Source organism: Mauremys mutica, chromosome 14 (assembly GCF_020497125.1).
Source record: "Mauremys mutica isolate MM-2020 ecotype Southern chromosome 14, ASM2049712v1, whole genome shotgun sequence".
Taxonomy (NCBI): domain Eukaryota; kingdom Metazoa; phylum Chordata; order Testudines; family Geoemydidae; genus Mauremys; species Mauremys mutica.
This window is the reverse complement of record NC_059085.1, coordinates 21,570,003-21,585,397: the sequence shown is the minus strand read 5'-3', so window position 1 is coordinate 21,585,397 and position 15,395 is coordinate 21,570,003. Positions and strand designations below refer to the sequence as shown.

The following is a 15,395-nucleotide window of genomic DNA, read 5'->3' as shown; positions in this document are numbered from 1 at the left end:
ATCAATAACATTATTGATATTTAGGCTTTTAACATAATATTAACAGAGGTGATATTTTATAAAATCTCATAAACCAGGCAGGATTGGTCTGGTCAGTATTTGAAAGGAAACCATGAAGGAAATGCCAGTTGCTAGAAGAAATATATGTCATCTACTGAATCATGAATGCCAGATCTCTGGTCCTATACTTGTGTAGACCCTATTGACTTCACCACTGGGCCTAAGTCAGTATGAAACCTTACCATGGTGGGAGGGGATACTGTGCAGTTAGAGGTGACATCTCCAAGATTACAGGTTCTGAGTGCTTGTGTTCATTAAAGATCTTCTAGCCCTTTTCACAAGAGTAAGGGAGTTCTCCATTAGAGAAAGTGTCTTTCCAAATTTAGGCTTGCTTTTATTTAATCCATTTATAGGACACCTAGCACATGCTTCTACATGTTGTACTTGGGCAATTACATACTGCTTGTCAGCATCTAAATTCCTCTTGCAGCATCAACAGGTTATGGTATTGTTCTTCACACTTTCTCCTGCTTTAAGATGTGTGGTGGTTCTGTGCACCATAAAATAGCTGATGCATTCAATTGCAGAGGCAGCAGCGGCTACTCAACACCTTTGTTGTATGAAGTTTACTCCCTCTGCCCCATGTGGCTGGCCAGTGCATGGGGTTGGGGGAGACGTTGACCTCTGCCTGCCCTTTTTGCGGAACTATGTCCCCACAGGGGAGCGGAAATGGTGCAACTCTTGTGTTCTCCAGAGTACAGGTGCTTCAGTTGGGCCTGGCCTTATGCTGCATAAGTATATGGGGAAGACTCTTTATGTCCTCCCATAAGGGCCACATAAGGTCCAGGCAGAATCTGGCCTTACAGTTGTAAAGTCTGGTATGTGCTTCAGGATCCTTTGGGTTGAAAAGCTAGAGATATGAGATAGTAGTGAAATATATATATTTTTAAAATACCACCAGAACAAGTGAAGCTTTAAAGCTTTGTATTAAACAGCTCATGCTACCTAAATAGTATCTGGTCTGATTTTACTGATGGTGTATTTACTGTTTTCATTTTGTTTCTGCTGTCCCATAAACACTTTTAAGCTGTGGACTTTTTGTGCCACATTCCCTTGTAACTCCTTTGGGCAGGGACAGGTGGCAGCAACTTTCAGATTTTTCCAAAATGTCCTTTCTAATCATTATTCCAACCTCTGTTTCAACAGTACTAAGACAAAAGACCTGATTCTTCTTTTATTTAGCATGTGTACATTTCTCTAGTGATGTCAATGGAGCTACACTGGTATAAAACTGGTACAAGTGAGAAGAGAATCAGGCTCTAGCTCTACAATATTTCAGTTTTTCTTTCTTCTGAAGAGTATTTCAAACAATGACCCTTCCCCCTTACCTGCCCATCAAGAAACTCATTACAACAGTAGCTGTGATCCAAGACCTAAACAACAGAGCTGGGAATTGAACTGTGGTTGTCCAGAACTCAAAGGCATTAGATGCTCTCTGTTATTTATTAGTGAATTGTATCACCTTAGTAGCTACCGACAGAAAAATCAATCCTGTCATTTCTACTATTTGAAAAACATAATTACCATATAAAGACTGATTTAATACTTGATGTATTAAATTTTAAATGAAAAATTACTTGCTAAGTTGCATGGTTTTTTTGTCCAAAATCTTCTGAGAAATATAAAGGTTTCACATTCACCCTAGCTGTATACATTTCATGTAATTTCCTCTGTAAGGTACTGTTCTTCATGTATTTTAATTAAAACGAGGAAAAGAAATGTATCATCTTTGCTATATCTCATGCTAAGGAATACTAGTTAGTTTGAAAATACATGTTTATTGATTTTACATGATAATTTCTTTTCTTAGATCCAAAAGATGCTATTTATCCAAGAACATTTCTAAAAACAGTAGGGGGCATCATTTCACTTTTGTAATTCTTCTGAGACATTATCCCAGAGCATTATGTGTGCAAACTGAATTTTCTTTTTTGTTTATGGCATTAATCCTGAGGTTAAGGTTGGCCTGTGGTGAGCAATAATAAGTTTAACCTTTGACTTCATACAATAAGATGTAATTTATCATTTCTATACTCTTTTGTAAGTCCTATTACCCTCACTTTTGTTTAAGATAAATTGAGACAAGTGAACACTTGATATCAGTGATCCACACATGCAAAACATAAAGAAAATGAGTAAATTAGATTCTTAGTTCTTTAGCCTCTGAATATATATTAAAAAGCTCACACATATGTTTAAAGAACTCTTGAACTGTAAGTCAGCTTTTGTACTGTGCAGAACATTCTGTCCTTTAAAAAGATTTTAAGCAAATAAACATAGCTCCTCCTGGCATTTCAATATTTGAAAAACTTTTCATTAAAAAAGGATAATCCTAATATCTTCAAGGAAATAGAAGCAAATTATAGCATGGGAAGTAGCCATGCATTTGTTGTAATTTACTTGCTGTGTAACTTATGAATGGAAAAGTGTTTTTTCAAATTAATGTTTAAAGACAGATTCAACAGTTTTATACAATTTAAAGTCAATTGAACAATTGTCTTTAAATGTATTATTATAGCTGTAGTTATTCATCTGTAAAGTATCTGTGTACTGTCTTTATGTATCATCTCCTTGGTTTTTTTTCTTGTAGCTTGTTAAATATTATTTCTTTGAAAGCTGTAAATTTTTCTGCACTTCCCTGTTTGACTATAGTTTCACTGTGGATTTAAAGGACAGATTTGGTTTTAACCCATCTATACTATAGCCTGGCCATTGGAAGTAGAGCCAAGTAATATCCCTTTCTGATTGGATTTCCCTTAAACCCAGAATGCCCGCATTCAACTCCAGAACCTAGTGTCTCCTGCTGAAAGGAATTGTCATCTCATTTTACTGAGAAGATCTCTTGCATCTGGGATGACTTCATGGGACACCATCAAAAACAAGTTGAACACAGAACTGAAAATAAAGTACCCTCCTTCCAAGAATATGGCCCATTTGCACAAGAAGTAGCCATGGAAGTACTAACAGCATTTAGAGTGACCACATGTGACTCTGACCCCAACCCTTTTTGTCTAATATAAGAGTAGAGAACATCTGAGATATTGTTAACAGTATTCCAAAGAATGATTCCTATCTCCTACTCTAAGCCTGCAGTTATCCAACCAGTACTAGAGAGTCTTTCACTTGATGCTGGTGGTGACCTATGAAGTGGCTTAGGTACCTGACTTATTAGTTACTGTCTAATGTCTAACCTTCCTGTTTTAAGCAAGCATAATACAATATCCAACATCAGCTGTTGGTTCCCAGTATCCTAGATCCTTCTCAGTCAGGTTTCAGGGTGAGGAATAGTATTGAGACAACACTTGTTCTGGTGGATGACCTCATCCTGGATATACACAGCATCACAGTTTCAGGATAACTGTATCTGTATTTGTATTAAACAAAAGAAAGATAAAGAAAAACGTGTAAGCAGCTCCCTCCAGGATAGTCCACTTCTGTAGTCCACTTCAGGAGTTCCCAGTCAGGTCTCAAGTCTCCTGCTGACACCTGTCTCTTGGCAGGGACGCTTGTCCCACTCTCTTCTGACTGGGGAAGTTTTAAGGCTGCACAGCTCCTTGCCTTACACTGTGATTAATTGGGCCAGAGAGAAAGAGAGAGAGTGATAATGACTGTGTATGTTAGTGGTTCAGACACCCACCAGGGAGGTAGGAGATCCAGGGTCTTGTCTCCTGCTCTAATGACTCTTTGATTATTTATACACAGTGGAATAGCTTCAGCAGAAGAGACTGAGGGAGCCCCATATCAGACTATCCCATAGCTTGTACTTAGAGTACAGCCCTGAGAGGTAGGAGATCCCTGTTCAAAGCCTTTCTCCCCAGGAGGAGAGAGGGGAATTGAACATGGCTCTCCCACATCCCAGCTGACTGCTCTAACCAGGCTAAAAGTTATAAAGTACTGTGATGGGGTATTATATACCTCACACTGGCATGGAAGGGAGGATGTTATGGAGCTGCTTTTGGGTTAAAAGGCCCCAGCCCACCTCCCCTCCCAATCATGCCAGGAGTGAAGGAGGAGTTAAAAAGAGGGAACTTCACTCAGATGGGGGAAACCCTACGAAAGGAACAGACTGTTGTGCTTCTCCAGCCTTGGAGAGAGGGCTAACACCCTATAAAAGCCCTGCCCTTGCAAAAGGAGGGTGCAGAACCCCTGAGTTAAAGGGGGAAAGAACTAAGGCTTGCTCTGGAACCCAGTGAGCTCTGAAATGGACCTTGATACTCACAATGCCCCTCTGAAGTAAGAGAGGCCCATATCCTGGAGGGAGCTGCTTACACGTTTTTTATCTTTCGTTTAATCCTTTTGCTGGCTAGGGGTTGTTTGGTGGCATCACTGGGGACACATAGTGGACGAGACAGTTGAGAGGCCCTGGCTGGAAGGTGAGCACTGGCTTGCTAAAAGGACACCCTGCAGCACCTCTGCACATCCCATGTAGCCTAAAGGGGGTGCTCTATCATGGACAGATTCATGACAGGTAGGCAACTCCAGCTGCTTTGTTTGGAGTGAGGCAGTTGCTTAACAAGGCGTGGCTTAGGTACCTGACTCCGAGACATTAAGGCCAACTGACTGAGTTATTGAAGTCTTTAAATCAGGATTTAAGTTACAGAGAACCCACCATTTATTCTAGTTTAAACCAGCAAGTGACCTGTGTCCCATGCTACAGAAGAAGGCAAAAGCCCCTCAGGGACTCTGCCAATCTGACCTTGGGAAAAATTCCTTCCTGTCCGCAAATATGGTGAGCAGTTAGACCATGAGCATGTTGGCAAGACCCACCAGCTAGAGACCTGGGAAAGAATTCACTGTAGTAACTCAAAGCCCTCCCCATCTAGTGTCCCATCTCCAGCTGTTGGGGATGTTTGCTACTAGCAGTCACATATGAGTCACATGCCATTGTAGGCAATTTCATCATACTATCCTCTCCATAAATTTATCAGACTCAGTCTTGAAACCAAATAGGATTTTTGCCCCCACTGCTCCCCTTGGAAGGATGTTCCAGAACTTCACTCCTCTGACAGTTAGAAACCTTCATTTCAAGCCTAAACTTGCTGATGGCCAGTTTATATCCATTTGTTTTTGTGCCAACATTAGTGCTTAACTTAAATAACTCCTCTGCTACCCTGATATTTATCCCTCTGATATATTTTTATAAAGAGAAATTACATCTCCCCTTAGCCTTATTTTTGTTAGGCTAAACAAGCCTAGCTCCTTGACTCTCCTCTCATAAGGTAGGTTTTCCATTCCTCTGATCATCCTAGTAGCCCTTCTCTGCACTTGTTCCAGTTTGAATTCTTAAACATCAGAGATCAGAACTGCACACAATATTCCAGTTGAGGTTTCACCAGTGTATTGTATAATGTTAATAACACTTTCCTATCTCTACTGGAAATACCTTGCCTGATGCATCCAAGGATTACGTTAATGGTTCATAGTCATCCTCTGATTAACTAATACACCCAGGTCTTTCTCCTTCTTTGTTGCTTCCAACTGATCTGTCCCCAGCTTATAGCAAAAATTCTTGTTGTTTTTCCCTATGAGCATGACTTCGCACTATTACATTTTTTCTCATTTCTATTACTCCAGTTTTCAAGGTCATCCTAGGGTGACCAGATGTCCCAATAAAATCAGGACTGTCCTGATTTTGAGGAGTTTGTCCCACATCCCGACCAGAGTATGGTCGGGGCGCCATTTGTCCTGATATTGTGTTTCCTGGTCTTCGTTGGCAATTCGGCGGAGAGTCCTTCAGTTGCGGATGGTCTTCAGCGGTATTTCAGCGGCGGGTGCTTGTGTCTCTGGTGGCTTGTGTTTTTGCTGAAATACTGCCGAAGACTGTCCGCGACTGAAGGGCTCTGCCGAATTGCCACTGAACTCCCAGATGGGTGAGTGTAAAAAAACAAAAACGCCCCCCCTGCGGCAGTCCCGATATTTTCCCCTTAACCTCTGGTCATGCTAAGGTCATCCAGATCTTCTTGTATGATGTTCCTGTCCTCCACCGTATTGGCAATACCTCCCCATTTTGTGTCATGCAAATTATATTAGCACACACCTACTTTTTGTGCCAAGGCCATTAATGAAAATATTAAATACGGTTGGTCTGAAGACCGATCCCTGAGATACTCCACTAGTAACTTTCCTCCAGCCTGACAGGTCACCTTTCAGTATGACTCCATTGTATTCTCTCCTTTTTAACCAGGTCCTTATCCACCTTTCAATTCTTGTATTAATCCCCAGCTTCTCCTATTTAACTATTCATTTCCCATATGGAATTTTATTGAAATCCATGTAGGTTAGATCTATTGTTTAAAAAAAATCAGTTATCTTTTCAAAGAAAGAGATACAGTTGGTCTCACATGATCTATCTTTTATAAAACCATGTTATATTTTATCTCAATTTCTGTTTACCTCTATATCTTTAACTAATTTCTCTTTCAAAATTTATTCTAAGACTTTGCATGCAACTGAGGTCAAACTAATGTGCTTGTAGTTTCCTGGATCACTTTTTTCCCTTTCTTAAAATAGGTTCTATTTTAGTAATTCTCAAGTCATAGGGTACGACCCCTATGACTATGGATTTATTAAAAATCCTTGCTATTGGGCTGGCAATTTCACATACCAGTTACTATAATATTCTTGGATGGAATTATGTGGGCCCCCTGATTTGGTCCCATTAAGCTGTTTGAATTTGACTTCCACCTCAAATGTGGTAATTTGTACTTCCATATCCTCATTTCCATTAGCCACCCCTAAGCTCCTTATTACTCTTATTAAAAACTCAGGCAAAGCATTCATTTAGGTGTTGGGCCATGCCTAGATTATCTTTAATCTCAGCCTCATCCTCAGTGTTTAATAGTCCCACTTCTTCTTTTCTTTTTATTTAAATGGCTAAAGAACTTCCAGGAGAGAGGTTCCTGGTTGTGGATTGCTAGCTGAGATAGGCCTGTCCCTGAAGCCTGGATTTAGGTACCTATCTCTGTGAGGGTCAGGATTTAGGACTCGCCTTTCTCATTTGCACCTCCCATTGGCTACTTTAGGCAGCTATCTGTCTAGCATGTATACTTTTGTGGATCGCAGTCTTAGGCACCTATCTCTCCCCACTGGGTAGGAGCCTAGGCATATAATTCAGGCTTTGTGAATCACAATGTTGTTCCTATGATTTTCTAGATTACTAAAAGGTAGATGTTGAAACATTGAGCATTGCAACAGCTAAGTTCCTTTGTGGATCTGAGCATTGGCCCATTCATAGGCCTTCAGATTGCAAACTTAAAGAGGAGGTGTGTATGTAGTTCTGTGCACATTAAGGCTATGTCTACCCTGCAAGCCAGGGGTGTGAATTCCCTGCACGTGTAAATATACTTGTACTAGCTCAATAAATAGAAGTGTAGTCATGATAGCATGGGTAGCAGCAGTGGAGGCAAAGCTGAGCCATGCCAAGTATGAACCTGCCTGAAACTGGTGGGTATTTACTTGGCATGGTTCAGCCATGCATCCACTGCAGCTACCCATGCTAGCAAGGCCACACTACTGTTTATACTCATGCTAACTTGATGAGAGCTGGCGCAAGTATGTGTACATAAGCAGGGGAATGACATCCCTTGCTCATAGCATAGACATGAAGATTGATGTATGGGTGTCAAGCAGGTGGTTGTTACAGACAGAGGTGCCCAATCTTTGTTGCACTGAAGGCAACTTTGACAGCTTGCTGGTAGTCTCAGCCCTACAATTTATTTCCTTGTAATATTATTTGGGAACAGCTAACTAACTAAATGCCTATATCCATAATATTGACTTGCACTAGAGTCTTTCTTAGTAAAATAGAGGTTGGATGGTGGCTAAGTTTGTCCAAAACAAAAAACCTGTGGTTGATCAGCTTTGCCTTGCTGGAGGGCTACAGGCAAAAGGAAGACATGGGCAGAATATTAGGATTCTAAGGGCACCAGTTGGCCCTCATGCCACACATTAGTCAATGCTAGTCCATAGGGATGATAATAAGTGTGCTTGTAAGTGAAATTTTATGCTCCTGCTGAAGTCTACATGCAACTATAATTTGGAGTTTTGTTTAGGTTTATAATTTTTTGGTAATGAAGGAGTAATTGCAAGAGTTGAGGATATGACCATTTAGGCCATTTTCATACTCCACAGATGTGCTGAGCGGAATGTGTTTATATATGAATTGAGAAGGAGCAAATTATCCTACTGATTCTTATGGGGAAAGGAAAGAAGAAAGGAAGTGCCCTTTTTTGAAATGTCACATATGTTCAAGAAAAACCTTTAATGTTTTTAATAGATCACAAGATAACACAAGAGCTGATGAGAAATGAAGAGGGTATTGGTTGGTGGTGAACAAAGGAAAAGAGATTGCGCTAAACCATCTTTCATATCTCAGCATACTATAGGAAGTTAAACACATTTGAAATAGAGGTCAATTTCCAAACACAACAACTTTCTTAAGTGGGTTTGGACTTGAGATCCTTAGCACCAAAACATGATTTCTACCACTTCAGCTAAAGAAGCAACTCCTTTAGATAGTAGTAATAGTAGGCTGTTATTCTCTGTATGGATCTGCTACTATAGGAGGACATGATATATTTTACAAGAACATTGTATAAATGCCTGCAACTGTCCTAAAAAAGTTTAGCAGCTCTCAGGATGTGTCCCATCATCAGTCAGCAGCCTTTTCTACTTTCTATAGCTCTCATTTCAGAGGTATTAATATTTGATGTACATTTGTGAAAATAATGTGGGACCAAATCCTGGGAACTTTGCATGAGGCAAAGATGATTTGGCCTGAAATGTCTGACTTGGACAGTCCCAATTTAATGAAAGCTCAACTGCCCTGACCTAAAGGATCAAGAGCATACTGAAATGCAATATATAATATTTTAGCAGCTTAAAGGAAAATGTCTGAGTAGACCCACCAGAAATATTGATAATATGGGATGCATGTGGCTTGTTTGCTTCCAGTGCTTCCATTCCTACATATCCTAGGAAAATGCTTTAATTCATAATGGTTTGTCACTTTTGTAATGCTGGTTTAGTAACAGGTTAAAAAGCTGTGGTTCAGTGGTCTAAAAATAAAGTTGCTGAAAGTTTGCAGGTTCTCAAGATGTTAATTGGAGAGCAGATAATGTAAATAGGTACGCGAGTTCTATGTGTTTTCTGTGTACACATTGGATGATAGTGACAAGAAGGAACAGTACCAATGCTGAACACTGGTAAAAAATAAAAAAAGTTTCCATTTGTTCGGTCAGTTATACTTACTCTCCAGCCCCTTTGCTTGGGCTGATGTCAAGGGTTTGCTAGCCTCTCTTGGATGTGTACTAGAGCATGGTATATAACAAGATCAACCCTCGATCTTTAAAACAATGGAGTTCTGTACTGTGACAATCAAGACCACCAGTCAACCCTGGGGCTAATAAGTCTTTAGGGAAATGTATTTCCAACACATTCTTGGTGAATGGGATTGTAACTCAGATCATATTTCTTACAACTTAAAATGGTAGGAGTGATGCCAAATCTTGTACAAACACGTATCTTATATTTTAGTTTCTCAATATTCAAACTGAAGGAAGGACAGCGGGAATTCCTTGATTATGGTGGAATTCATTTCCTCCATCCTGTGGATATTGCTAAATTATTTCTGGCAGAGATTACTTCTCTTGCCAGATCACAGTAAATTTCACCCCTTCTCCAGATTGCACCAAGTGGCAGATATTATCTAAAATATCATCCTGGATCCCCTTGAGACTCTCTCCTCCTCTCTTCAAACTACTCTATTCAAACATTTGCTTTTCCATCAGACTCAAAAATGTTTAGAGGTTGTGATGAGAAAATGTTGTGGGTGGTGTTTGAAGTCCATTTGGGATAAGGCCATGTATAAAAAGTTACATGCAAAACAGGTTTGCGATTTAAAAAATAAGACCTTTTAAAATATGCAAACCATTTAAAGTCTAAAATATGGCATTGGCCTATGGGATGCATGCATACATCTTAGTGCACCTATTGTGTCCTTTGTGCTTATAGGGCAGCTGTAGTAGCAGGGCACATAACTACTAGTGAGCATCTGACCTACAGGAAGTCAGATACAAGGCATGCTGTCTCCTGGGAAGGGGTAATAACCCTGAGCACCACAAGATCAGGGAAGTTCTAATATGGCTTTCTCCACAATAGCTAAGAGAGGCTCCTAAAAGGGGAAGGGTGTATCCTCTCCCTGCTGAGCTGATGGAAGCTGGGACAGCTTTGGGTGGCTCATACTCAGCTTTGTGAGTTTATTTGCTCTTGTTTTGGAACTCTTGTTTGAAAATAAAGCCAGCCCTGAAGAAAGGGTTTTGGACTGAATGGAATTAGGAGCTACAGTCTATCTTCCCTGACTTTTTAGTCTACTTCCTAGCTTATACCAAGCATTTGCATCTCAGGGAAATTATTTGCCTTTAAATATCATGAGTTATGGTGGAGAAGAGACAAAGTTATGGTTCAAAGGGAGAAAAGAAGAACTTTGATGGGTAAAGCTGCCTAAAAGGCTTGCAGCAGGGAGCTGATCTATCACACTTATTAATTCTAGGGTTTTCTCTGTGCTGGAAATTAGCCCTTATTATAGATGAACCAGTGGTGTAGTTTAACTGGTGCAGTTCCTAGTGCAGATGGGCAAAGCTGCTGCTGCACTGGTGGAATATATCCTGATTTCAAGATGGAATTTATCTTGGTTTCAAACAGGGTAAAATGTATTGGTGCAAATGGTAGTTCTGCATATCTGCTAGGGGTTTTCACTGGAGTAGCTGTCCACCAGTGGCTGTAACTGGAGCAAACATCCTGTGTAGGGAGCATAAGGGCTGAAGAAAAACAGTAGAAAACAGTAAAGTAAGTGAAAACTAGCTATCATGCAAATTAAGCTGAAATACTGAGAACTATTTTCAGACTGGCCTGTGAGGTTGTTCTCATTTTGGTTATTTACTTTCCCCTCTAAAAGCCTTCATTGGTTGGCCAGCAGCCAAGGGAAGAATTGCACTCTGACAGTTCTGCCTTTTTATTATCCTATCAAATACTCTTAACCACCCAATTAAAGCAGCTTCTTTTCCACTAACATGCTCTTTCCCTGGTATCTTCCATCAAGAAATTTCTCTGAGCTTAAATACTTGAATTACTGCTTCAAAAGGACAGTTGAACATTTTTGGTTATGCTGAGATCACTTCAGGTTATTTTTCCTGATAGGTTGTTATGACTTAAAGAGTTCCACAGATTCTGATACAGTGGCATCTGAATGAAGTTTCTACATCCACATCCAGAGTCTGGCAGCGGGTTTCAGTGCATTGTCTTCACCTCCCTATGCACACTTCTTTTTTTTTTTTAAGCATAACAAAATTTCTGGGTATTTCCAAGATGCGCAGCACACTTCATTTTCAGCTGTCAGTATAGCTGACAGCTTATTGTGGTATCATGAATAAATTTTTCAAAGGCTCACACCTAAAACAAAATCAGCTTTTGCTTGCTTTTTTTAAAAGCTGACATTTTAAGTTTATATTAAACATAATATCACCTTGATACACACTGCATGAAAACGTAGACTACTCAGAATGAATTATTAATGAAAAGATTTTACTCTCTCAGGTGTTCTGAAGTTACCGTACAGGCTACCAAGGGATATGTGTTTGAGAAAGAACTGGTGGCTTATGAGACATATAATAGGCTGCAGTACCTGCAGTTGTCATAGCTCAGCAGCTTTTCTCCATAGGGCAAAGTTCTCTATTGCGAGATGCTGCGTAGAGACAGTGGTGCAAGTAGAAATAATTTCTTGCTGGTACTGCACTCATGGGAGGGACACAAGGGGGGGCATGTGACCTCCCCACATGACCCTCCATGTGACTCTTCCCTGCCCAGCTCGGGGCCCCCACGCTCTCCTTGTCCCCTCTGACATCCCACTTTGTATATACAAACATCAGCATGCTTAACTACTCACTTTCCCCGAACATATGTAGTGTTCAGTCTATTTATATGGAATATGGGAGTTGGGTGAGGAGCCATTTCAGGATATGTATGACTTATTAAAAGACAAATTTTAAGTAGAGCTGTATCCTAAACTGCTTTAGGTAACATTGCATTTCAATGGGGGATTCAACTTCCTTTATAGGAACAGACTTCTGAAACTCTTACCAGTCCACAAAAGTGGTCAACAGTCATGCAAACAGTCCCATTTGTTTTCAGTGGGATTGATCAAATGATTAAGGGTTTACAGGATTAGGTTCCAAGTTTGTAAATTGTTCTGGATGAAACTGACAATGCCTGAGCTGTCAAATCAGAAGGAGCTTCATTTGAATAAAGGTGGGCAGGTGTATAAATTTTAGCTCCGTTGCTAAAATGACGAACATATTTTCAGCAAAGTTCTTGGCAGATTCCTCAGTCAGTTGGTTTAAGGCCGTCAGTGTCCAGCATTATAATTTTCACTTAGTTCTCTCACCCACAAAGTGGAAAATGAGGCATTTGGTTTCTTTGTTTTGCTGCTCCAGTTCCAGTTAACAAAATGCATGTAAGACTAGTTTGGCTGCAAAGAAGAATTCTGTACACTGGGGACAACATCTGATTTCTGTAAGGCTGCAGAACTGGGCTGACATCAGAATCCAAACATCCTCTGGTCAGTGCAAATAGAGGCCTTCCTCTAATGATTTGGATTCGATGTGATGCAGTATGGATGTCATGGATAATTCAGACCAATGAGGAGAAACAGAATAAAAAAAACACTGTTTAAACACCTTCCGTCCCCCACCCCTCCCCTCTTGAGGACTCCTGACCAACGTAACAGCATAAAACAGTAAGCTTTGTTTAAGTTTGTTAGTATATGTATTGTGCTGTTAAAGCCATTTAAAGAATGAGTGCCCTCCCTAGCCACATTAGCACACACACACACCCCGGAGCGGGGGGCTAGCCCCAAGTCTTTCTGGTACCCCGTACCTGCTAAAAATCTCTTGCTGGTACTGCATACTTGCGGGTACCACCCTATTTGCACTCCTGCGTAGAGAATTCTAATCATGTTATGCGGAGCAACAGTAGTGCTATGGTATGTGTGTTTGTTTATTTTAGGTCTCTTCTTGGTAATTCTAGGATGACTGCATATCCAAGGTTCTTTGTAGTTTAAAGATTGTCAGTACTCATAGAATCTAATTAGTCAATGAGTTCAGTATAGTTTTCTTAATGGTGATATTTAAAGTATGTCAAAGTTTAATCTTGTTCTAATGATATCTGAGCAGCTGTCAGTCTCCATGCATCTCTATGAGATTCTTTGAAACATTCAGGCTGCTCATAACTAACCAGAGGAATGAACTATAAATATGAGTTAAATGTTCAGAGAATGTGCTGGTAGGTGCTTTAGAAATAGCATTGATGGATAGGTAACAATCACTTATAAATAAAGGTTGCAGGGTTTGGCCCTTGTTCTTGTGGTTTGGTTATACTGGTTTAGAATTTTAGATCATTATATCTTTCTAAATAAGTTCTTGAAAAGCATCATGACTAATATTGTAGCATTAGGACTCCCATTGATTGCAGTGGGCTTTGGATGAGGCTGTAGGTATTTGGTTACTTAACATCAGAAGGTATTTCATACTTTTGGGTCTCATCAGGCTCCCACTGAAGTGGGAGTTCCAGAATTCCAAATTACATATCTATATAATAATAGGTTCATAAAAAGATATAAACCACATCTGGAACAGTTTGAAAACTGTGTCACCGTGCAAATTATTTTTAAAATAATGGGGGAAGTTGAATCCCCCATTTTAAGGCCAAGATTTAAAATAAAAATAACAAAAACAAAGTCAACAAAGCCTAAAGGTTGTTAAGTCTTTACTTAGGTTAAAACTTCTGAAAAGCACCTAATTGAATTAGGAGCCCAAGTTCCATTTTCAAAAGTGACTTAGACACTTAGGAGTATAGATACTGTTGCCTCTCAATGAAACTTAGGAGCCTAAGTCACTTTTGAAAATAAGGCTTGTGCTTTTAAGGGCTTGTCTACATGCTGGTGTAATGCACATTATGTGCATGTGCTTTGTAAAGCACACGAAAGTGTTGCGAATTAATTGGTCCATATAGACCCTGCAGTGCACACTAAAGGTTCCCTACTGCGTTTTAAGGTAGTTCTGTTTCAAATAGCACTCTATTAAAGCTCACTAGGTAACCTTTAGTGAGCATCAGCAGGGTCTACATGGACGAGTTAGTGTGCCTTAGAAATCACACTCCCATAGTGCACATTGCTGCACAGTGTAAACAAGCCCTAAGTCTCTTAAGTACTTTTGAAAATCGTATTTTTAGTCCCTTCAATAAGTGGTCTGATTTTTAAATTTTTTTTTAAAGTATTGCTCTCATCAAACCGAGTTTGCACTGAGAACAAAATGGCTACCATCTCTGCAAAAAAGGAGAGTTCTTAGAAATGTAAGGGTGTACTACCTTAAAAACAAAGGTAACTCAGCTTTACAGCTCATGCAGTGCATCACAGATTCAAAACTGAGTTTATTTTTAGCCTATTTCTCAGCTTGACTCATCCCTTCTAGTTTCCCCAATTTGCAGCAGTGGCTTTAGAAATTCTACAAAGTGGCAAAACAGGAGATTTTATAGCATATCTGCATTTGTCTCTAGAACACCTTTCCCTTTTATAAAATCCCTTCCCTTTCTTTGTTGGCAGGGTTGGGATCTTTACTGGTAATAAAAGTATGAAGTGTTTCCCTGTCTTCCTTTTATTACTGCATCCTCCTCTGCTCCTCTCCTTTATCTTCCTCCCTGTTGGGTGATTTTTCTTCTGGGTATATTTCACTCTGACTTTGTCACTGTCCACTACATGCTGCTATTTATTTCAGACAAAAAGAATCAGACCTTTTAAAACCCAATAAGAACAAATGAATAGAACTGTTGTTTCGTGCTGCTTTCTAGAACCTGGGATTCAAAGAATGTGTCTCGAATCATCAGTGAAAATGAGAATGGTTTCAACTACATGCAGTGAGATTAGTAGTCTTTGCTCAGGAGAGGCCCAAGGCTGGAATGTAGTGTTACAGGTTGGGACTATGGTATGCTGGTAGAGCTACTGACACCTGCCTATGTAAAGGCTACAGATAGCTCCTTTTCTTTAACCAATTATATTTAAAGGGCCTGAATGCCTCAGACTAGATCTTTCTTTCTTCCACTGGTGGGAGGTGTGACAATTCAGTCAGACTCAAACTGATGACTGAAGTTAAACTCCTGTTTCCCCTATATTAAACAACTAAACTGAACATCTCTAGCCCAACGCATTCGAAGAGTGACCAGTGGAACCTCTGTCTCAATCTTCTTTGCTACTGTCATGCTTCTCAGTAAACAGCACTGTTTAAAGA

The 15,395-nt window shown here is 39.9% G+C and overlaps 1 long non-coding RNA gene across 1 annotated transcript in view; it reads left to right on the top strand.

Moving 5' to 3' along the window:
* Positions 1-15,395, top strand: part of LOC123349265 — a 151,116-nt gene that overhangs the window by 18,716 nt on the left and 117,005 nt on the right. The gene's annotated exons all lie outside the window — the stretch shown is intronic.